The sequence below is a fragment of the Protopterus annectens genome, chromosome 12.part0 (assembly GCF_019279795.1).
Source record: "Protopterus annectens isolate FY-2018-M chromosome 12.part0, PAN1.0, whole genome shotgun sequence".
Lineage (NCBI taxonomy): Eukaryota > Metazoa > Chordata > Ceratodontiformes > Protopteridae > Protopterus > Protopterus annectens.
The window spans coordinates 1,304,735,454-1,304,760,589 of record NC_056746.1 but is presented as its reverse complement, the minus strand read 5'-3'; the positions used below and the strand labels follow the sequence as shown (position 1 = coordinate 1,304,760,589).

The 25,136-nt window shown below is 45.9% G+C and overlaps 1 protein-coding gene across 1 annotated transcript in view; it reads left to right on the top strand.

Annotated features, from left to right (window-relative positions):
- EFCAB8 (EF-hand calcium binding domain 8) overlaps positions 1–25,136 on the top strand; it is a 3,728,836-nt gene that overhangs the window by 2,697,066 nt on the left and 1,006,634 nt on the right. The gene's annotated exons all lie outside the window — the stretch shown is intronic.

Sequence of the window (25,136 nt, the reverse complement as noted above, 5' to 3'; positions counted from 1 at the left end):
AGAATATGTGTTCACTTGAGACGATTATGCTACCCCAAACTGAAACAGTCAACTGTACGTGAGGGGTGTACTTTAGCATGCGGACACTGTCAAGCTTGTAAGTATATAGATAGTAGTGGGGTGTTTAGTCACCCCGATCAGGGTAGAATTTATAGGTTTAGTGTTCAAGCCTCATGCAATACTCTCCATGTTGTCTATCTGGCACACTGTATCATATGTAAAAAATTCTATATTGCTAAGATGGATAGAGCATTAAAGGACAGAATTAGGGAACATTATTACCATATAGGTAAAATGATACAGTGAGTGCTCTTTCTAAGCATGTCTCTGAGACTGATACAACACATAATTTAAAATTTTTAGTAATTGGACAAATTGTGGAAAGCAATAGAAAGGGAGATATTAGGAATCAAACAGAGCAGTTGGAGTCAAAATGGATAATCAGAATGAGAGGGGATTTTGGGCATGGCCTGAATGACAGAGTTCCACTGAGACCTAAACTCAAGGCTAGAGCCCTGAAGAGGAAATTAATTATTTTAAGTATTATGTTATGAAGTAGTGCTTTTTAAAGAGCTTTTTTAATAGTTTTTTATGTATGCTTCTGTGAATGTTGTTTTAATGTTTTTACAATGAATTATTCTAGATACTGTGATATGAAATAATGTATCTGAAGTAGTTAACTTCATTTGGTCTGCAACCTGTGGGATACGGATCCTACCTCGGATCTGAGCCGGCAACTTTACAAAGCTTAGATCCAAGCTCCTAGCTCCTCCCCTTACCCATAATCCCCTGCCAACCCTGACTGACCTCAGATCTAGTTTGCCGCGCTTCTGGTCAGCAGTTAGGTTTTGAGCTCCTGCTTTGTAGGGTCTTCGCAGTTTGTGAGAAATTTAATACCTTTTTTCTATTACTTTTCAGTGTACGAGTGTGTTGTGGTTAGGTTTCCCTTTGGTTAAATCCTTGTAGTTAAATCTTTTTAGCTAAATTTACCCTTCCTCCCCTTCGCTGGTACGTAGTTCTGTGTGTGGTGTGTTTGGGGCCTAATGAGTTTGTTTTCTTTAGAATGTCTGAGGCCCCAAAACCAATCTTTTCAAAGTGCACCGAGTGTGGCCATAAGCTCTCCCCGGCGGATGGCCACACTCGGTGCGTCCGGTGCCTTGGGGTTGAACACTTTTCCTCTGGATGCACTATCTGTGTGGTGTTCAACCCCAGGGCACTGAAGGACCGGAGGTCTAAGCTGATCCTGGCGGGACTTTTGCCCCCGGATTCGGCTTCGGCCTCCGGTGCTTCTGTGGCCTCCTCCCAGGCTTCAGTGGTGACCACCCCTGCCTCTCTCCCTCCGGCCGGGACTCAATCTCCCGCTTTGGCGCCGGAGGAGAGGGAGGCCAGGAAAGAAAAATGGAGGGAGAAGCACCACAAGCGGCAGGCCGAGGCCTCTGCTTCGGCCCCCCCGGCTAAGCGGGCTTCTCCCTCCACGGCTTCCAGGTCTCCTCCTTCTCAGCTCCGGTCTCCATGCTTCTCACCGGGACCCGAGGAAGAGGAGACCCGATCTCCGTCTAGGTCATCGAGGCGGCAATCCCAGGCAGCCTCAGTGGCCTTGTCGAGATCAACGCGTAGCCTTTCTGAAGCTGATTTGGACCGGGTGATGCGAAGGTTCATCCAGGCCCAAATGCAGATGGGAGTGCTCCTGCCTCCCCCCCCTCCGGGGGGGAGCTCAACACCCCTCTTTGCCCCAATAGCTCCTTCTCTGACCCGCTTCCTGGGTTCGGAGCCGGGCAGCGTTGGAGCCGGGGGTGGGTCGGCGCCGACAGTATCTTGTACTTCGGCTCTGACTCTTCCTTCGAGTTTACCGGATCCGTCCTTGTCGAATCCGAGCTCTTGGAGCCGTGCTCTGAGCTTCGGATCCAAGGGGTTTAGTGTGCCTTCGGCTCCGTCCAGGTCGGAGCACACTGGCCCTTCGGATCCGATGGTCTCGGCGCCGGCTCCGATCCATCCATCGGATCCGAGTTAGGGTCGGCTCTCGGATCCTAGAGAGAGTGGCTCTCCCTCGGCCTTTGATGTGGTGGAGAGGGCTCTGTTGAGTGCATCCAGGCCCCCGCTCCCTGCTACGGTTCCATCCCGCACTCCCTCTCATTTGGGTAGGGCTTCCGTCGCCCAGCCACAGGGACAGCCTGCTTTGACGTCTCAGGTCGTTCCCCTGGAACAAGACGTTGCTGGTGAGTCGTCCTCAGACAGTCCCCCCAAGGATGTTCCTCACAAGCGGAAGTGTAAGAGGAGGCACGTGGACTCCCCCGAGTCCTTGACAGAAGACACGGATTTGGATGAGGGGGAAGGCTCCCCAAGGTCACCCCCCGAGGATGTCTCCTTCGGAGACATCATGGAAATGCTTAGGGTAACAGGGAGGTGGTCTGACCCCAAGGCTTCCTTGGACGAATCCGTGTTCCTGGAGGTGTTCAAAGCAGGCCCATGTACCTCTTGGGTGTCCCGTCCGGCCGACCCCTTAGTGGATCTTATCACCACTAGGGCGAGGAAGGAGCCAGACACTGTGGAGCCAGTCCCCAAACATCCTGACAAGATCCTGAGCCCCCCGGCAGAGAAATCCCATTGGAGAAAGGGACCCCCCGTAGATGCCATGTTGGTGGCGGCAGCCACCAAGAGGGAGTTAGCCCAAGGGAGTCCCTTGGTCCATCCCCCGAGCAAGGACTCTCGCTCGATGGACCGTCTCGGGAAGCGGGTCTTTAGTTCAGCGACCTTCTCTGTAAGGTCCCTTAACTACATGGCACATGTGATTCGACTGCAGCGAGACCTTATCAAAGAGTATGCTGCATCGCCCCCGGAGTCCATGTCTGGATAGGACAAAAAGTTGTACTCCACTCACATGGCCACTCTTAGATCTATATCCAACACCTCTATGCGGCTTTTATCCCATGCTACAGAGGGAGCTGCTAGAGCCAGCGGAGCAGGCCTAGTTATGAGGCGCCAGGCCTGGCTCCGACATTGTAATTTCGTGGAACTCTTCAAGGCGTCCTTTGTGAATGCCCCCTTCGATGGTTCTGCCCTATTTGGCAAGACTGTTCACGAGACTTTGGTCCAGAGCAAAAAGGACGGGAAGACGTTGTCTGCCATTGGAGTCCGCTTCTCTGCTCCCCAGAGGTCCTTCTCCAAGAACCAAAAGGGACAGAAGAAGATGTGGTTCCGAAAGTCGCAACAATCCCAGTCCGCTCCAGACTCCCAGTCCTTCCGTGGCAGAGGAGGACAGGGTGGATGCCGCCCTAGAGGCAGAGGGGGCCTGAGAAACTTTGGGTCCAGAGAAGCCTTCTCTGATCGGCCCACGCAGCAACCCTGAGGGGTTGCCCGACTGCTCCACTCTGGAGGCAGTCGGGGGGGTGCTTCTCGAGGCACCTGGCAGCTTGGGAGTCCATTATAACAGACCGCTGGGTGCTTCGTATCATATCCAGAGGATACAGAATTCCCTTTTCCTACATTCCCGATACCCCAGGACACCTCCCCGATGTTCCACCCAATCAGAGGGAGGCAGCAGCTGAGGAAATTCGGCTGCTTTTAGAAAAAGGAGCCATTCAGCACGTCCCCCCAGGCCAGTCCGGATCGGGTTACTACTCCAGGTTCTTTTTGGTGCCAAAAAAGATGGGGGGCCTAAGGCTCATCCTCGATCTTTCCCTACTAAATCTGTCAGTTACCAAAGAAAAGTTCCAGATGGTCACTCTTCAATCTATTCTCCCCCTCATGCGGGAGAACGACTGGATGTGCTCCATAGACCTCAAGGACGCGTACTACCACATATTGATGGACGAACGGTCCAGGAGGTTTCTCCGCTTCCGGCTGGGAGCCAGTCATTATCAATTCAGGGTCCTCCCCTTTGGTCTCACCTCAGCCCCCAGGGTGTTCACCAAGGTATTACCAGTAATAGCGGCCCACCTGAGACTCCAGGGAATGCAGGTCTTCCCGTACCTGGACGACTGGCTCCTCACCGCCCTGACAAGGCATCTACTATGCTTAGTCAGGGACTACTTTCTCAACCTTGCTCCGCAACTAGGGATCACTATAAACTCAGACAAGTCCTCGCTCACCCCGACTCAGGTGATAGATTTTATCGGGGCCAGACTAGACACCAACAGGCAACTAGTCTTCTTAACTCCCGACCGGTTGCACACCTTGAGGGCACATGTGCGGGCCATCTTTCAATCTTCAAAACCTCCGACGGGATTGGTTCTGAGGGCCCTGGGGTCCATGGCAGCCGTTATAAACCTTCTTCCCATGGCGCATCTAAACATGAGGATTTTAGAGTGGACTCTCCAAGTCCAATGGTCCCTTCATCAATATCCCTTGAGTCACCCCATTTCTCTCAGCAGGGCCTGCAAGAGGGCTCTCGTTTGGTGGCTTCAATTGCCGGACCTCTAGGCGGGACACCCCTTTGCCATGGCCCCCTCTCTCGCCACGGTGACCACAGACGCCTCTCGTCTTGGGGGGGGGCATTATTCAAGCAGGACGGTCCAAGGCACGTGGAACAATTCAGAGACCTTATTGCACATAAATATTCTAGAGATGAGGGCAATGCTCTTGTCGTTGCAAGCACTTCAGAGCCTTCTGCCTGTAGGAACAATTGCAATCCAGACAGACAGTATGTCTGTGGTATGGTATATCAACAAACAAGGGGGAACCAGGTCTTACCCACTCTGTCGAGAAGCCATGAGAGTGTGGGAATGGGCGATCTCCACCAACCGATTTCTCATTGCAATGCACATTCCGGGATGGACCAACATCCTGGCGGACAGACTGAGTCGCACCATCCTTTTACCTTACGAGTGGTCCCTCAATCCTCGAGTAGCGAGTTTAATTTTTGCCGTTTGGGGGAAGCCCTGTTGCGATCTTTTCGCATCTCCCTCAAACACGAAATGCAACAATTACTTCGCTCTCATTCCCCCTGCCGGGGAAGCCCCAAGGGATGCCTTGGTGCATGCTTGGCCACCCGGTCTTCTCTATGCCTACCCTCCTCTTCCCCTCATGCTGAAACTGCTTCAGAAAGCCAGTCAGTTGGGGAGCAGGATGATCCTCATTGCCCCATTCTGGCCTCGCCAAGCTTGGTTCCCTTACCTCTGGTCTCATCGAGTGAATCCGCCCTGGATTCTAGATCTCCTTCTGGATCTAATCTCCCATCCACAGGGGCTCCCACTTCCCGACCTGGCCAGCCTCAAGCTTACGGCTTGGCTCCTCCAGTTCCACTTGTAGCTAGGACTCCCGGTATCTCTTCTCCAGTTAAAACTATCCTAGTAGCAGCGCATAAGCCCTCTACTAGGCAGGTCTATGGAATGGAAGCGTTTCTCTATCTGGGCAGAACGCCATAATTTGGACCCTTTTACAGCCCCCTTGCCTGCGGTGCTGGACTTTCTTTCAGGTCTTTTTAATGACGGAGCTAGCTGTTCTACAGTTAAGGTTCAGTTAGCAGCTATCTCTCATTACCACGTAGGTACTGAAATTGGCCCTTTGATTACTACAAAATTGTGCAAAACGTTCCTAAAGGGTACCTTTCTTCTTAGACCTCCAATAATGGAAGAGGTACCCCCATGGGATTTGACCTTGGTATTACAAGCCCTGACAGCCCCTCCCTTCGAACCGGCATCTTCAGTAGACCGCAAATATTTGTCTTGAAAAACAGCCTTTCTTGTGGCTATTACTTCAGCCAGGATAGTATCTGAATTGCAAGCTCTTTCTGTGAAACTCCCATACTTAGCCTTTCACAAGGATAGGGTTTACCTCAGGACCTATCTCTCCTTCCTCCCGAAGGTAGTTTCTGAATCTAATATTAACCAATGTATCAATTTGCCGGTCTTCTTTCCTAACTAGCAGAACAAAGGGGAGTACAGACTACATTCTTTGGACGTGCACAGACAACTTAGATTTTACATTCATAGGACATCTGGTCATAGACAATCTGACCAGTTGTTCGTTTCCTTTGCCATATTTAATCTAGGTAAACCGGTCTCGAAGGTTTCCTTATCGAGATGGATTTCACAGTGTATCATTACAACTTATCAAAATTCCAGCAGGCCTGCACCTCAAGGAGTTCGTGCCCATTCAACTAGGGCTATGGCTACATCTGCCACCTTTAAATCTAGGGTTTCCTTGGATGATATCTGTTCAGCAGCCACTTGGGCCTCATCTCATACCTTCATCAATCATTATAAATTGGACATTACCTCCAGAGGGAGAACTTCTTTTGGCTCCGCAGTGCTCCGGAATATCCTTCCATGAAGGCTGCCCAAGGTTTAGGTAGCTGGGGACTCTGTCCCACAGGTTGCAGACCAAATGAAGTTAACTACTTCAGATTAAGAAGTTATGTACTCACCATAACGTTCCATCTGAGTAGGTAAACTTCATTTGTCTGCAACGCCCCTTCCGTCCCCCTGACCTTCAGATGTGTTTCATGTCATATAGTGATGTACCATTCTGATAATGTAGTTAGTTATCCACTATAGTGCTTGCGGGCAAAGTTGATCTGAGGTCAGTCAGGGTTGGCAGGGGATTATGGGTAAGGGGAGGAGCTAGGAGCTTGGATCTAAGCTTTGTAAAGTTTCCGGCTTGGATCCGAGGTCGGATCCATATCCCACAGGTTGCAGACAAATGAAGTTTACCTACTCAGATGGAACGTTATGGTGAGTACATAACTTCTTATTTTTAAACAGTGTTTCATGTTTTTGTAAGTGTTGTTGCTTACAGTGCTTATTTCTTTAATTTGCAAGTGATGTGATACGTGTGACTTATTTTAATGGTATTTAAGGAGGGATTTTGCTATTGTGATTTACATCTGATGAAGTAGTGATACTACGAAAGTGCTTATGTCCTTATATTTTTTGTGAATTAAAGATGGGTTCATCTACAAGCCTTGCTGTCGTTTCTGGGTCCACCTGCTGTTTTTTGTATATTACATTTGTAATGTTTTGTAAACAACTTACAATATCTCAGCAACCACTCAGGTTACAGACGTATTCTCAGTAGAATTGTATTTATGTAGCTGAGACCTTTCATATAAGGCTAAAGACTTCTGCATGTGTTACTTGGTTGTTGAGCTATTTAGAAAAAAATGAAAATTCTATCTACATAAATTAATATCATAAAAAAACAACAGATGTTATGTGATCCTATCTCGCCTACATTCTGACTGATGGGTTCGGAGCCGATCTTATGCCAAAGAGCGAAGTCTCTTATTGGCTGAGCTTACTATATCCCAGGATGCACCACTACCAGTCCCCCAGATCTCGTTTGCCGCTAACCTGCGAAGACGTGGTCTCGAGCTGGCTGAGCTGAGTAGTAGCTTTTACTAACTTTTTCTGTCAGTTTTTTTTGCTGTCTTGTCACAAAAGCTGTTTTAACGGCTATTCTTCACTTTTGTGTGTGTTTGGAGTTTGTTAAAGACTTGTTGTGTGATTGGGTTGAGTTTGGTAGGCCTCCTTCATCTTAGGGCCTTCCGGTCAGTCAACCCTCCTAAAACCTTACAGGGTTTCAAAGTACCCTTGTTATTTGCAACGCTTTAAGCGATCACTGTCACCTATTATTAGGTAGTGTTAAACAGAAAGTTAGTTTGTATTTTTCTGTCAGGATTACTGAAATTGTTTTGTCATAATGTCTCAAAATCCTAGGCCTTCGGGCTTCAAAAAATGCACCAAATGCAATTTAAAAATGTCCATCACAGGCGATCACCGCTCTGTGTGTATTGTTTGGGTGCAAAACACTTACAGGAGTCATGCAGCGTGTGTCACGCTTTTTCCTCAAGGGTCCTCCAGGAGAGGAAAAATAAATTGATTCTTAAGGGGTTAATAAAACCTTCTTTTGAAGAAGCCTTGGCATCCTCTCCTTCTCCGCTAAAGAAAGGGCGCCGGTTCCGACCAGTCCGTCGGATCCGACCGCCAAAAGACATAGGCAGGCCTCTCCTCGGCTCCAAGGACTTCGAGCCGAGGGAACGGTCTGCCTCGATGCCACCGGTCTCGACTCCTCTGGCGAGCCGATGGCTGGGGCATCGAGGCGGGTCACCCGCCGGCTCCACTGGTCTCGGAGCCGACAAAGGTCGCCAGACACTTCCTCCTCGCGCCAAGTCCACCTCAGCACCGATGGAATCTGTGTGTATTCCTTCGGCCGATAGTCATCGAGTCGCCTCGAGCCGGTCCCCTAGCCCTTTGGGGCCGTTGGAGAGGCCTCGAACCTGTTCAGTTTCCTCTCGGTCTTGAGGATGTCGGATTCAGATATAGACAGGGTACTCCAAAGACTGTTCCAGTCCCCAGTCTTCCAAAATTTGTTACCCAGTTGGCGCCGATAACCCTGGCCCACCCCATTGCCATTCCTCCTCCGACTGCTTCCGGAGCAGGTGCTGTTGGAGCGTGGAGATCTTAGGGTCGGCTCCGACCCTTACTCCAACCCGGCCTTCGGGTCCGAGTTTGGTACGCGGACTTCTTCGGCTGGACCCGGGGTGATGTTTGGGACCTATGCTGGTTCCGAGCCTCCCCTCGGTGCGCTGCGGGACTTCCGTCGGCTATCATGGCTCGGGACCGACACTCCCAGGATTCTGGGGTCCGGCTTTCAGAGCCATGAGGAGTGCTGGCCAAGTCTTCTTCGCCATCTCTCCGGCTTTACCGGCACCTTCCTGGGCGTGGAGACTGGGTCTTTGGCAGTTCCCTGTCCGTAGTCAGCGGAGCCCCTGGGCCTGAGGTTACCCCATTGGGGTTCCCCTCCTCCTGAGGGTTCTTCGGAGTTGTCTTCGGAGGAACCCCAAGGAAGAGATCGTGCAAGAGGAAGCACGTGGACTCCCCGAGTCTATTACATCGGACACTGATCTTGATGATGCAGAGGGGTCCCAGTCGCCTCGGATGATGTCTCATTTGCAGACAGCTTAGAGATCCTCAAACAACGAGGCGGCTGGATATCCAAACCCCCTCTGCTGATGAGTCAGTGCTCCTCAAGGCCTTTGGGGCTCAGCCCTCCGCCTCCTGGGTGTCTCCGCGACGAGCTTCTGGATTTAGTTTGTCGGGCGGGAACATCCAGATACCGTGGAACCAGTCCCTTCTCGTCCAAATAAATTTTTGTCTGCCCCACCAGAGAAGGAGTTCCTCACTAAAGGCGTGGCGGTAGATGCCATGGTGGTGGCATCTGCTACACAACAGGACGTGGCAGAGGCTTCAACGTCCGTCCATCCTCCTAATAAGGAGTCTAGGAGCATGGACAGGTACGGGAAGCGCACCCTGACTTCAGCGGCCTTTACTTTAAGGTCTCTGAATTATTTGGCACATTTTACCAGGCTTCAGAGGGATCTGGTCAAGGAGTTGTCAGATTCCCTCTCAGGTAACCTACCTGAGCAGCTAGCCCAGTCGGTTAGCTCTCAGTTGGCTATCCTAACGTCAATTTCTAACTCGTCCATGAGGCTCATTTCCTATGCGGCAAGGCGGGTAGAGCGGCAGGCACAGGCGTGGCTCACGGAGACAAGCCTGGCTCGTGTCAGTTCGGAGGCCTTCAAGTCTTTCTTCGCCGACGCTCCCTTTGATGGGTCCTCTTTGTTTGGACCGAAAGTTAAAGACACCCTTACCCGCTGTGAGCAAGAGGGAAAAACTCTATCTGCCGTAGGTGCCCGTTATTCCACTCCCTTCGGCCTTACCCCAAGGCTAAAGGAGGGAAGATGTGGTTCAAATAAAATCTCGCAGCGCTTTTCCCCAACAGCAGGAAGATTCCCCTTCCAGAGGCAGAGGACGGGGAAATTTTTCTGGGAGACGCCGTCCCAGAGGCGGCAGAGGGCCCCGCAATTCTGGAGACCGCGAGTCCTTTCGTGGCTCTTCAGCCTCCCACACATCATGAGGGATTGCCCGGCTGTGCTGCTCGAGCCAGTCGGGTGAAGCACCTAAAAGCCTGGGAGTCAATCACTCAGGACAGATGGGTGCCGGATCATTGCCGGAGGTTACACCATCCCATTCACATACTCACCCCCACCGTCCAAAAAATTCCCGGACCCACCACCCAGTCAAAGGGAAATGGCAGCCGCAGAAGCTATAAAGCTGCTAGAAAGGAGTCATCCAACCGGTCCCCACAGACCAGATCGGATCAGGAAATTACTCCAGGTTCTTTTAGTGCCAAAAGACAGGGGACCTGAGACCAATATTGGATCTCAGCAGACTGAACCAATCCGTCACGAAATCCAAATTCGAATGGTCACGTTACAATCCATTCTCCCATTGTTGGAGAAGGATGTTTGGATGTGCTCCATAGACCTCAAGGACGCCTATTATCACATACCGATACATCAGGCGTCCAGGAGGTATCTGCGCTTCAGCCTGGGAGTCAGTCATTACCAATTTTGTGCTCTGCCCTTTGGTCTCACCACAGCCCCCAGGGTGTTCACCAAGTGTTTGGCAGTAGTGACGGCTCACCTGAGAAGTCTTGGATTCCAAGTGTTTCCCTATCTGGACGACTGGCTCCTGACTGCCACCACCAGGCATCTATTAATGGACAACCTCAAAGCCACCATCTCCCTGGGTGCTACCCTGGGGATTACATTCAACTGGTCAAAGTCTGTCTTGCTGCCCTCTCAGCATAAGGTTCATAGGAGCAGAGATAGACTCAAAATTGATTTTCTTCCTGCCGAAAGGATCCAAACTTTACAGGGCCAAGTTCAAGCTCTGATCTCGAGATCCAAAGCCCCAGCCAGGATGGTTCTACAAGTTTTAGGTTCAATGTCTGCCACGGTTCTTTAGTTCCTCTGGCAAGATTGCACATGAGGATTCTTCAGTGGCTATTGTCAACTCAATGGTCCTTTCAGGATCTTCCCTCAATCATCACATCATGATTACGGAAACATGCAAACGGGACCTTCGCTGGTGGCTTCAGACATCCAATCTAAATCAAGGAAGCCCCTTTGTTATTCCCTCTCCAGTGGTTACCCTGACGACAGATGCCTCCCAGATAGGGTGGGGGCATTGTCTGGGCAGGTTAGTTCAGGGCTCCTGGCTTCCAGACGAAGCTCTTCTCCACATCAATGTGTTGGAGATGAGGGCTGTACTTCTATCCCTACAGGCCTTACACAAGTTTCTTCCTCAGGGCATCATCGCCATCCACACAGACAACATGTCGGTGGTCTGGTATTTGAACAAACAAGGAGGGACCAGATCTTACCCCCTTTGCAGAGAGGCCATGAGGGTGTGGGAATGGGCTGTAGCTACCAACCGCTTGGTAGCGACCGGAAATCAAATATATTGGCAGACAAATTGAGCAGGACAATTCTCTCTCCTCACGTGTGGTCCCTAAACCAAACAGTAGCAGCTCAGGTTTTCAGGAGATGGGGGACGCCGTGCTGCGACCTATTTGCAACTCCACTAAACACCAAGTGCAAAAGGTTCTTCTCCTTGATTCCACATCAGGAGTACCAGCTATGGATGCTCTAGCACAACCTTGGCCAACAGGGCTACTTTATGCCTTTCCTCCGATTCCACTTCTCTCCAAAGTCATTCAAAAGCTTCTCAATTGGGGTCCAATGATACTGATTGCCCCATACTGGCCTCATCAGGTATGGTTTCCTTACCTGAAGAAACATGCGTGGACGATCCGTGGACTTTAGACCTAATTCGGACCTGCTAATTCATCAGTCGGGACATCAGCATCAGTCCCTTCGATCTTTGAAGTTGACAGCTTGGCTCCTCCACTTCCGACTTTAGTCAGAAGTCACACATTAGACCCGGAAGTTGTTCACATTTTATCTTCGCCCACAAACCCACCACTAACAAATTGTACCTCAGTAAGTGGAAGAGGTTTGCTATCTGGGCTCAACTCAAGGGCTTAGACCCTATCACTGCTCCTATCCCAGAGGTTTTGAAATTCTTAACATCCCTGTTTAATCAAGGATCTTCTGTCTCTACTATTAAAGTCCAACTAGCGGCTATCTCTAAATTCCACGAATCCATGGATCCTCCATTGATGAGCAGCAGACTATGCAAAACTTTCATTAAAGGTGCGGGCCTGTTAAGACCCCAGTTTTCATCCTGCCTCCGTGGGATCTTGATTTGGTGCTTGCATTAACATCTTCCCCTTCGAACCGGCTGCTACATGTGAGTTAAAATATCTGTCTTGGAAAACTGCCTTCTTAGTTGCAATTACTTCTGCAAGAAGAGTTTCAGAGCTTCAAGCCCTGTCTATTAAACCACCGTACTTGATTTTCCACAAGGATAGAGTATCACTTAGGCCTAATCCATCCTTTGTCCCAAAGGTCTGTTCTAATCTCTGTCTCCAACAATCTCTAGAGCTACCAGTTTTCTTCCCAAAATTCTCCAATGAAGCAGAATACACTCTCCATAAATTGGATGTTCACAGGCAATTGCGCTTCTATTTAGACAGGACTCAGCAATTTCGTAAGTCAGACCAGTTGTTTGTGTCCTTCTCAGACAATAAATTGGGTAAAACCATCACAAAAGCTACTATCTCCAAATGGATTAGAGATTGTATAACTCAGGCTTATTCTTCTTCAATAAGCAACTTACAACATCTATCAAAGCTCACTGTACCACCGCTACGGCGACTTCTATAGCTTTTAATTCCAGGCTCGCAATATCGGAGATTTGTGCCTACTTGGTCCAATCCGCACACTTTCATTTCCCACTATAAATTGGATGTGGCATCTAAAGGGCGAGCATCATTTGGTTCCACGGTACTCAGGAGTGTTTTCCAGTGAGCCACCCAGGATTCAGGTGCTAGGGACGCTGTCCCATCAGTCAGAATGTAGGCGAGATAGGATCACATAACATCTTTTAGTTATGTACTCACCATAACTTCAGATGTTTGGGATCCATCTCACCACGCTCCTAATACCCACCCTCCTTCCCCCTGCCTTGGAGATCAGAAGAGATTGAACGGTTTTGAGTTCTACTGTTTTATCTTGTTTCATCTGACGATGTTATATAAGCAGGGCGTGCATGTGTGCATGTATGCGGACAAACTAGATCTGGGGGACTGGTAGTGGTGCATCCTGGGATATAGTAAGCTCAGCCAATAAGAGACTTCGCTCTTTGGCATGGAGCCGAGGAACCCATCAGTCAGAATGTAGGCGAGATGGATCCCAAACATCTGAAGTTATGGTGAGTACATAACTAAAAGTTAATGTCTATTTACTTGCACTAGACAGAGGTCAAATTGTAATGCAGTTGAGTTTTGCATAGTTTTAGCTTGAAGATAAAATATTTTAAAACCTTGTACATAGCATGGTATTGGAATTATTGATGGAAATATGACCAAACAATATTTGACGCCTAGAGGTGTTAGTAGAAGTTAACCGCAGATGTACCTGGAGGTGTCACTCGGCTGTAATGAGTTGAGAGAGTGGGACAAATATTTGCCCTATCTGCTGTTTACTTACAGAAAGGTGCCCCAGGAATCCGCAGGTTTTCACCCTTTTAGTTGCTGTACGGGCATAGGGTGAGGGGACCTTTAGATTTGATTTGTGATGAGTGGGAGGGTGACTGTGAATCCCACAAGGAGTCTGTTGTGGCATATGTCCTAAACCTCAGAACAAGGCTTAGGGTGCTCATGGTCTTGGGGCAGGAGTACCTGGCTGGTGTCCAACAGCAGAAAAAGGTCTGGTATGACAGGAAAGGTCGAACCAGAGAGTATGCTGTATGGCAGCAGGGGATGGTTCTCATGGCTGTCAGACACAATAAGCTGCAGGCAGCTTTGGAGGGACCCTTCAAACTAGTAAGGAAGGCCAGTGGTGTTAACTACATGGTAGAACTGCTAGGCAGGAGGCAGGGGCCCAAATTGTACCAAGTTAATATGATGAAATCTTACCATGATAGAGAGGCCCTAGTGCTAAGTATTCTCAGTAGGAGTCAGGAGGAGTCTGAGAGGGATGTATGGCTACAGGGAGCCAGCCAGCAAAATGCAAAGTTACTGTGGTGGCACCTAGGGTTGCAGGCATATGAAATGACAGTGCAGCACTGCGGGGGGGGGGGGGGGTCAGCAATGCCAAGGCAGATGGAATCTCAAGATAGGGTATGGATAATGTACTCCCAGAGAGGCTCATTCCTCTCAAGCAACGTTTCTCAAAGGGCACTTGAAAAACTAGCTTGAATCTTCAAAGGTGGAGAGATGTGATGATAAGAGGTACTACCAGCCATGCCAGGAGAAGTAGGGCAGTGGATGAAGTCTTATAGTAACTGACTGGTGGTAGTGAAACTACCTTATAGTCTGGACAGAGGGTGGCATAGCTAGTAAATCTTTGCCAACTTTTTCCAGGTGTGAGTGTGTGCAAATTAAATCTCAAAGAGTGTGTGTGTGTGTCAGCTACTTTGAGCCGGGACACAAAGCACTGGTTTCACAGAGAGAGTGCAGGAGGACTTGCCTTGGACACTTGACTGAGGACTTAACCCTACAGCTGTGCCAGTGGGTAGTCTTATTGGGGACCTGGAGGAAACATATAAAGGCACCCAGAACCCAGGCTGAGTGTGTGCCCTGTGTGCTCTTAAAGGAAATTGAGCTTGATGCAGAGAGGTCTGCATCTGGAAATACTGAGTGTATGCATTTGTATTCCAAGTGAACATCCCTCTCTAGTGTTAGTTGTGAGTATTCAGGCTCCTTTATTACTGACCCAGAGTGGGAATGTCACAATATACTTACTAAATATAGGGACCTTCCAGTATCCAACAGTGTACACATTATGAGTGTTGCAATCTTCATCCTCACAAATTTTACAACATATGTTCATCATAGGGATCATCGCTGCAGTAGCCTCTGCTATGCCAGACAGCTTCCAAATCTTCAGGGTACCTTCCATGTACCCAAACTGTTAGTGAGCTTGAGCTCAGCTGACTAAAAAGACACATATTTGGTGCGAAGCCCTTCAGGGCTTTCCTTCCACCTATGATGATATAAGATAGTGCCATCTGTGGCAGGGAGAGTAGGGCAGTGCATGTGTAGCATATGCTAGCATAGCTAGCTAGAGTTTTGTAAAGAATTTAATGTCATTTGGCTATCAAACTGACTTGTACAGATGCTTTTGTTAAAATGTATTTGCAACAAAAATGCATCAAAAGTGGGTCCTGCTGGACAGAAAAGAGATATACATGTATGTCAGTATTATTATTACTGATTAAATGTATATGTTTTAACAGAAAATTCTGGAAGGGAAGAGGTTAACCTCAGTCCATCTAATTTTGAAAAATATGTTGAAAATTAAATGGGTTCATTTAGGCCATAAAAATTTTATCTTACAGGTGTGATTGCAGCCAGAGACAAAAGTGTCTGGAAAAAACAGGACTATGAATCTTACTGTGTTGTCCTTAGGGGTGAACTAATTGCTACCCTGGAAGGATGGAAGTTTTTGAAATTGTTTTATAACTTTTAGATGCTGTAACAGATCATAGCAAAGCTCTGCGTGTGTGTTGTGCCAGAGTCAGGTGACCAGATGTGATGTCATTCTATAACCAGCACTGAAATGATTCTTTAGATATTATTGAGAGATATGATGGAACTCTCACGGCAACACTTTGGTTTTTGGAACCTGACAGGAAAGATGTCTCACAGATATCTCACACAACTTCACACCTGATCTTGCCTTGCTGTAGTAAGCACTTCAACACACTTCATCTTGCCTTGCTTTAGTAAGTAACCAGGGAATAGTAATTCTTTGGATCAGTCAGGAAGCTGTAGTGAGATTAGTTAAATATTGTTTTTCTGCATCTGTGTGAATTTGTCCAATTGTATTATTTTTTTATATCTCCTGTGAATGAAACTCTGGTCTTTATTGTAACTAGATATTCAGTATTCTCATGTTTTCTGTTTTATTATTCATTATTAAATATTTTTATACATTTTGTTGTGGCTGATCTTTTAGAGAATACTTTCAACATCTTAATAGTATTTATACTTATTTTAGTGACACGGCTGATGCTTCTGAAAGCCTTGCTGCACTGGTCAAACTCTACCATTTGTATTAGTATTAATTTTACTCAGTATGATTGGGTACCCTTGTACCTTAGAGTAGCTGACTGGTGACAGCATAATTACCTTATAGTCTGGGTAGAGGGGGGCACAGTTGGTAAATGTGTGTGTGTGTGTGTGTGTGTGTGTGTGTGTGTGTGTGTGTGTGTGTGAAAGTCAAATACCCAAGTGTGTGTGCCAGTTACTTGGAACAGGGGTACAGAGCTCTAAATTGGTTAGTGTGGAGTCTTGTTTGGGGCCTGGAGAAAAAGAGAGAGTCCAGCCCCAGGTCTGGAGTGTGCTCCTTGTGTGCTGTTAAGGGAAACTGTGCTTGCTGCAGAGAGCTGCATCTGAAAATACTGTGTGTATATCCATTTTTGCTCCTAGTGGCTGTCCCTAACTGGTGTCAGTGGTGAGGATTGAGGCTTCTTGATTACTGGCATGGAGTAGGGACCATCACACCACCAAAGAGTGCTCCTCTTCTGGGCTTTCAAGGATTGATGGCTGGCTAATGTTTTCCATTGCTAGGTAGAGAAATTCGCTTCAGGGGGGAACATTTGTACATCTACTATTTTAAGCTAGGAAAAGGTGTTTTTATTGACTCTTACATGCTTTTAAATAGGAGTATTACTTTTTACCTTTTTTAAAATTAAAAAGTTAATTTGAAAATGCTTTTTTTCTGAGATAAAATTAGTGTTACTTTACTTCCAGAGCTGGGGTAAGTGTGGTACGTTTTTTTTTAAATGCTTTTGCTGTGTTTTTTCAGGAAAATTTAACTTTTTTAATAGTTACCTGTTATACCAACTACTGGTGCCATACTTTCCCAGGAATAAGGGATCTTTTTCAGTTTATCCATGGAACATCCTTCCAGTTCCTTAGTTCTTCTTTCTTCCAGCCGCAAATAAGAAAATTGCTAAGCTTCCTTTGCCAACACATCTGGCTGCTAAAATGCCTCAGCCATAGATTGGTGACTCTGCTGTGACATTTCTGGATCCTCAGACCACTCACCTTTTTCCTTGTCTCTCTCTCTGATGCAGTCTGTACAACCACCATTAGATACATCCTTTGCAGCTGTTGGAGTTCTCTTGGTGGGCAAGGGAGTGCCACTTTTATCTGTCTTGGGGAAAGGAATAGATTGTACCTCTCTGCCTAGCCAGAATGCTATACCTATCCCTAGGGAGGTGTTCTGTGATAAAAATTGGTCTACTTCTTCAGAAATTCCTGTCAAAAAGAATAAACAATTTAGACAAATATCTTCTCCAGTCAGTTACTTTGAACAGGAGTAATTCATTGGGCTCAACTCTGAGTTTAGTTCAGGCTCTTGACCCTTCCAGTTTAGCTATTTCTGGTAAAAGAAAAAAGTGATTTTTCATTTTCTGAATAGATTTGAGTTTATGCTTGAGTATATGGACCACCAAATTATTGTGAAGGGACAGATTCTATTTTGTCTGCTTAGGCCTCTGATTTAGATGCTGGGGAGAGTGTGGCTTCAGACAGTCCCTTTGAAGGATTGTCTTTCTCTGAAACTATTTCCAGAATGTTGTTTCATTGGGAACATAATGACATTCTTCTGTCTCTGCAGAAGTATTATTATTTATTACAGCTGGATTTTCCAGAAACTACCCTGATTCCTCTTGTTATTTCAGCACTGAAGAATGTTTTTGTCACAGGCTATAACTTGCCTGACAGCCAGCCTGCTGCCCCCAAGCAAGCAGATAGATTGCATAAAATTCCTCAATCTTATAAGTTTTGATACGCTCATCCCAGATCAGACCCATCAGCTATTGCTTTAGTGAACACAGTATGTGCTAAACATCTGATTAATACCTGTCCCTTTCCTTACGAGAAGGGTAGTAAATCTTTTGATAAACTGCCAAGTTCATATGTTAAAGTTTATGTTTGTCTCTTTTGGGAACATGAGAAATATAATGGCATCTTCTGAGGAGAAAACTGCCTTGCTCAACTTGATTGCTTCTGTGTCTCAAGTGACTACTTATTGTTTAAAATATGCTTATGATTCTGCTGATGTGACTTCCAGAACTGCTGCCACTGGAACTGTTATGAGGAAGTTTGCTTGGATGCATTCTCAAAACCTTTAAGAAGATTTCAAAAGTGAACTTATAAATTGTCCCATGGATAGAGATTTATTTTTGCACTATGCTGCAGGGGTCCTTGCAAAGTTTGATGAGCAAGTCAAGCTGATTCAAGGAATTTCTCAGATTTTTTTAACTTTCCTTCTCAAAGTTTGCTAAGGGATTTAATGCTACTCCTACAACCTTATTTAAAAAGCAAAATGAACAAAATCAGCTAGCTACTAGTAAGCAAATATTTAAAAAGCAATGGCAAGGATGTTCCAAAATGAAAGGCGACCCCCCCCCCAGGTCAAAGGACAGTGTAATAATTCTGAATATCAGCGTATCTGCAAGATTGCTGTCCCCTTCCCACCCTGGTAAAACCTTAATCCTTCAGAGAGTCTGAACCTCCATGTCTCTCTTTCTTTGGAAACAGATAGTTTCAGATAGGTTCTGAAAGTAATCCATAAATGTTACAGATGGCAGAGGGAGTCTCCCCATCCTTTTCAAGGAACTCCCACTCATCTGACACCAAACTCTTATTTTCCCTCCTGTCATTTCACATCTGCTGTCTTAGGTTGTGAAAGAAGTGGTCCCTCCTCCTCCGTCAGGAGAAGAGTTTTATTCTAGAATGTTTCTGATGACAGAAAATAAAATTCTTGGAGACCATTTCAGAATCTTTCCTTTCTGAACCTGTTTGTAATAGTGCCCAAGTTTAAAATATTATCTCTTCACAACTTGTTACCCTTTATTCTTCATTTGTTGACCTCAGATTTAAACAGTACATATCATCACATTCCTGTAGATCTAGATTTCAGATTTTTCTTATGTATTTCTGTGTCTGGATCACATTATCAGTTCTTTGCATTGCCCTTCGGTTTATCCTGCTCCAAGGGTATTCACAAAGTGTCTGACTCGTATGATAGTGCAGAGTGCAAGGTATTTGCATTTTCCCTTATTTAGACAACTTGCTTATGTTTGCAGAGTCTTTTTCAAAGTGTCATGAATCTTTCATCTGAGTAAGGCATCTCCTGCACAGACTGGGGTTCCAGAAGAATGTGCAAAAGTCATCTCTGACTGTTTCTCATGGGATTGTTTTCCTGTACTGGATGCCTCAGTTCAAAGAGCTTTTCTTTCTCAGGAAAAGGTACTGTAGAAGTGTATCTATATCTTTTCCTGAAATATTTTCCCCTCTGACTAGTGTCTCAGACAGGAAATTTCTCAGGATTCTGGGTCTCATGAATTCTATGATTTTCCTGATCCCTCTTGCAGGAATGGTTTAATTTCTGCAAATGTTTTAGGTTTCTAATGTCTTGACGGGAATGGACCCCATTCCTAAGTCAGGGTACAATTAGAGTTGATGAAATTAGCATTGTTTCAGTCTTTGATGTTTGCTAAGAGAGCTCTTCTCAGCATCCACAATGTGCCCAGAATTGCTTCCTTCTGTAATTCATATGAGGTTGCATATTTAAGTTCAGTTTTAATAGACTTGTCGCTCCTACTACTGTTAGAACTGTCTGAGTCTCTTTCTTCCCCATTGTTCTTGTTTCTACTTGTAGATCATCTGAAATCACTGTCACTTTATTCTGTTTCATGCAGACTACTCAGAAGCGATCTCTGCCTTGCATATAAGGTAATCTCTGACACTGCTTTATTGGAAATGCTGCATATCTGCAAGTCAAATGGTACACTGGTTACTCGCTCTAAAGACCTTAACCTGGTATGTGACATTAATAGAACCTGCTGGACGGCCAGATTTGTTTCCCAGAGGTTACCATACCTTTGGAATAGACTCCCACTTCATGTCAAACAGAGCACCTTATTGGCCCTCTTCAAATGCAACCTGGACCAGGATGTGTAACTGTAAATTCACCCTGGGGGTTCCATTTGTGTCCCTCTTGGACAGGGGCAATAAGTGCTGATCATGGAAATGAGGGTAGAACTTGGCTAGGCTTGTAAGGACCCTAGGGCCATTAGCCCAGTAACTTCCTATGATCCTAATCCTGATATTTTATGACTTTATGTCTATCTCTGTATGTTAAGATGCTATAATCACCAGGTATAGCAACTTCAATGACCAATTCTACATTTGTCTTTTTTCATGGTTTACTATATCTAGTTTTCACTCATCTATTTTTTGAACTGTTGGTAGTGGATGATCTCATGTGATATAAACTTCATCATTCTCTTTAATGCTTTTGGTTCCTATTTCCAACACTTCTCAGCTACTTCTAAATTGTAGTGCTTGTGCAATACCCAAATGTAGTAGTCTTGCCACCTTATTTTGCCTTTCAGTATACTGACCCTCTGCCATTTGTGTATCACACCCAGCAACAAGATATGCAACTGTTTCGAGATCTGTTTTATAGAACCTGCAGAGGACTTTGTAAACCATTGTGCGCATAGTCCACAATTCTAGGCCGCCATTATAAGCCTTTCATCTTTTGGTTTCAGCTCACCTCTCCCTAACCATTCCTGTGTTAAATCTTTGTCAATATAAGGTTGTTCCAAGATATCTCTGTACTTGCCATAATATTTGCGGATTTTTCATTTTTTTTTTCTTCTCATCTGATCCATTTCCTTATAGTCTTTCTTTTGATTTTTAGCACATTCAGTTCTTTTTATTTTAAACACCTTTATTTGTATCCTGTCTAGCTCATTTATTATACCTTAGTGTAAGTTCTGTTTGAGTTCCTGCTATTGAATTCACATCTTCCGTACCAAATATTTTCAAAAAATATCTTCAGAAATAAGTTCATAGGTTCATAGGTTGGTACTGGGCTATCTGCCAGAAGGCATATATTAGCCCAGCCACGTTGTGCGGTATTCACCACCCCTTTAGTAGTTCCCTAGACCCTTGTACTAGCAGCTAGTACCCTTGGCCCCTATCCAGTAGTGCTGTTGGTGTGATCCCCAGTGTGAACTTTCTGTTACCCATCCACTCATCAAGGTTCCTCTTGAAGAGTGATAGTGAGGGGCTTTGTCTTATATAGATCGGGACCCTGTTCCATAGTAAGGGAAGTCTCTGCGAAGGGAATCTATCCCTCCAGCATGTTCTATTCATTGTTGTGTTGAGGTTTATATCCCTAGAGCATGTAGTTCGAATAGATTTGGTTTTGCTAAGATGGAGCATGTTCAACAATTCTGGGTTGGACATGGCTCTGTACGTTAGACAGAGATCGCCTTTGAGAAAGTGGTATGCAACAGAGAACAGTCTTAGCTTTTTCAATCGTGCTGCATAGGGCAACTGTTTGAGGCCAGTAATCCTCTTGGTTAGGTACCTCTGTGGTCTCTCCAGCTGCCGGAGATGTCTAGCCAGGTACATTCCAATTGGTGCATTGTACTCAATAATGGGTCTGATGAGGGAAGAGAAGAGGGGCACCATTACATCCTTAGATCTTGATGCGAACCCTTTCGTGATCAGATGGGTCACATAGAAGGATTTTCTAACCACTTTGGCAACATGGTTATCAAAGGAAAGCTGACTATCTACTTGGGTCACTAGATCCCTTATTTCTTCTTCAGATTTCAGGGGATTACCTCCTATGTTGTAGTTTGCAGGTACTCTGTTTTTTCCAAAGGGGATTACTACACATTTTTGTGCATTTAGCTTGAGGCCATGGCTTTGACACCATGCATCAGGCTCATTTAGGCCCTTCTGGAGGATCTCCATGTCGGCTTTTGTTATATTTTCCCTAATAGGTCCACCAGATATACCTTCACTGTTGCAAATCAAGTTCCAGTCCCCATCTATATTCCCTACTATTTCTCCCAAAATTTCTTAAGCTCCATAAACTTTTCAGTAGAATATAAATACATGCCATTGTAATACTCCTCCCTTGCCAGTATCCCCTTACTACCAGAAAATCTACAATTTTTGTCTTTTTCTTCTCATCTATCACTATTGGAGCCCCTCTAGCAATTAGTATAATTATGCCTCTTTTCAACTGTCCCTGATATTCTGCTAAATATACATTCTGAAATCTTCTGTTTGTCAAATTCACATGCTCATTTCTTTCCAAATGTGTCTCCTGCAGCATTGCTATTTGAACTCTGCATTTCTTAATATAATTCAGTAATCTCCTTTTTATCTGTACCTGTAAGGCCATTAAAGTTCCAGGATAATATGAACAGCATAGCCATCATGATAAAAAGCTATTGTTCCCACCTGTTATACATGACAGTTTTTTTTGAATGTGTATTTCCAGCTTTTTTGTTACATGCATTTAGCTGTTAATTGTTAAGACTCATCTACCACTAACCTTGGCATAATGAAGTCTCCCATAAATATTTCCTTTTGTGGTTTTTCTTGATTTCTACATTTCTCTACTTTTATACAAATTTTCATAACATTTCTGAAATAGCTGTAGTATTTTACAGGATCTCTGTTATTTTTCTTGTTATATGCTCTCTAAGTTTAACGACAACCTTTTCTACTTTCTGTTGCCTATCTCTTTGTGCTAAAAGTTTTTGTGCTGTCGAGTTATTATCAAAAAATAGTTGCTTAACAGCAAATTTGATGTTGTTAATCTCCATTCATTCTTGACTGATGGGTTTGGTTCCAACTTCACGGAACCAACTCAGCCGTCACACATAGCTCGCGCCAGGCAAAAACTCTTGAGCTAAGCCTCTACCCACAGTACCCCTCTTCTCATTACCTCAGATCTCATTTGCCGCTCTGAAAATTGGACGTGTCAGCTGATACTCTCAGATGAGTGCCTTTATTTAGTGCTTTTTGCGATTTTGCTAAAACGTTTAATTATATTTCTTTCTTGATAGCCTCACTATTTTTCTGAGTGTTTGACTGCTTTCTGTTGTATTCTATTCAACCCCTTTTATCTGAAGGTATTCTTGTTACCATCACTGGTAACTTGCCTTCCCTCCCTTTCTCTTCTTATTGTTGATAATCATGGATATCATAGTTGATATCTTTCTTTCACTCTCTTTACCTTTTTAGGTATTTTTAGTATACCATTACTGGTAGATCTAACTTTCAAAAAACAAACAGACTCCCCCCCCCCTCATACTGTTGTTTGTGTGTATATGTGTGTGTGTGTGTGTGTGTGTGTGTGTGTGTGTGTGTGTGCGTGTGTGTGTGTGTATGTGTATGTTTGTGTGTGTGTCTATGTGTGTGTGTGTGAATTGGAAATGGCAGAAAAACAGAAAGGTACATCCAGTTTCAAACAATCAGGTCTGTGACAGAAAGATGCCCAATTTAGGTGGGCATCTTTTTTGGGTATACTGTTTGGGTGCACCCATCTAAACATTATATGTAAAATTTGTCAGGGCTTCAGTGCCCATTACTCTAGGAGAGAGACCTAATAAACTTATTTTGAAAGGCTTATTAAAATGTTCGTTTGATGAAGCCCGTCTAAGTCTGAGACATCTAAATCTTCAAAGACAGATACAGAAAAAGAGAAGTCATTCTGTGCCGACCTCACCATAGGCACATGAGGTAAAGTCTCATAAGTTGCAGGTTCCATCTGTCTCTTTGGAACCGACAGCAAAAGTTACTAAATTGACAGAATCAAGATCTTTCACACTGACAGTGGCAGAGTCTCCATTGGTACTGATGGTTATTGCACTGATATACTTTGGCACCGTCCACTGTTTCGGCTCCGACGACCTCTTCGGCATTGACAATAGCTTCTGCACCAGCATCACTTATTTCTCATTCTGTCCTGGCATCCCCTTCTGCACAGCAACCAATGGTGCCAAAAGTCAAGTCAGTTATACTTCCCAGTACTACTTATTCCTCTTCTGTGGACCCCTTCTTGAGTCAACTCCCCCAGCCCCTTTTTTGACAGACCTGAGTCCCCTTCGGGAATGTCGATCTGTTCTTCCAGGAGTCTTTCTGAATTAGATGTAGTTAGATTGGAGGACCAGCTTTTGGCAGCCAGGAGTCTTCAGATCTCTCTCCCTCCCAGAGTCGAAGCTTACTGTCCAAGGACTCCACCAGTTTATCCTCCTTCAACCTCCCTCCAAGGTCTGGAGCCCTCCACTTCGATGTCCCCCGGTACCAGCTACCTTGGTGCCAACAGTGGACCTTACCTCGGCACCGGGGTTGCTCTGTTGTCTTCATATTCTTCGGAATGATTGCACACCTGGGACTGTGGTTTGGCTGTCGGTTCCGAGACCCTTTGTACGGTTTCAGTTGCTTCTATGGCGCTGTCTCTGGGTCTTGGGACCGTGGCAGTTTCGTGCCCTCCCTGGCTCCTGTTCTGGATGGCGGCTCATCGGATTGGGGTGTGACCCCAATTCCAAGGTTGTCTTTCTCAGTTCTGGGTTCCCATTCCTCTTCAGGTGGGCCTGCCTTCCAGATCATGGAGAGAGCTTCGGCTTCAGCAGGCTCCCAGCTGGCTCCTTCCTTATCAGAGTGGCATATTTTTGTATCCTTTGGCCCGCAGCTGTCACAGTCTACTACGTCTGGACAGGGGGTACAGGAGCTGCAAGACACCCCTGTTCAGGGTCCACCCTCTTCAGAGTCTTTTTCAGAATTTCCCCCTGAGGAAACACCCCGTAAGAGGATGTGCAAGAGGAATCACCTAGATTCTCCAGAAGAATCAGTCACAGAAGACACAGATTACGATGAAGGGGAAAGTTCCCCCAGTCACCCCCTGAAGATGCCTCCTTCTAAGACCTCCAGGAAATATTAAAACACAGGGGTGATTGGAAGCCCTCAAACCCATCCTCTGAGGAATCTGTGTTCTTGCAAGCTTTTCGTGCCCATCTATCTACTTCCTGGGTGACCCCCACCTGCTGGTGATCTAATTAAGCTGATTGTTCAGCGGGTGTGGAAGGCTCCTTATTCCATAGAGCCCATTCCCCAGAGACCAGATAAAATTTTGACAGCCCCAGAAGATCAGTCCCGTTGGAGAAGGGGTCTAGCAGTAGATGCCATGGTGGTGGCGGCGGCCACCAAAAAGGAACTCGCCGAGGAGAGTTTGACTGTCCATCCGCCTAACCGAGAGTCTAGGATGATGGACAGGTTCGAGAAGTGGGTTTTTGCTTCATCAACCTTTGCTATTAGGTCCTTTAACTTCTTAACACATTTTACTAGACTTCATAGGGACCTGATAACTGAGCTTTCAGTCATCTTTGCAAGAGCTG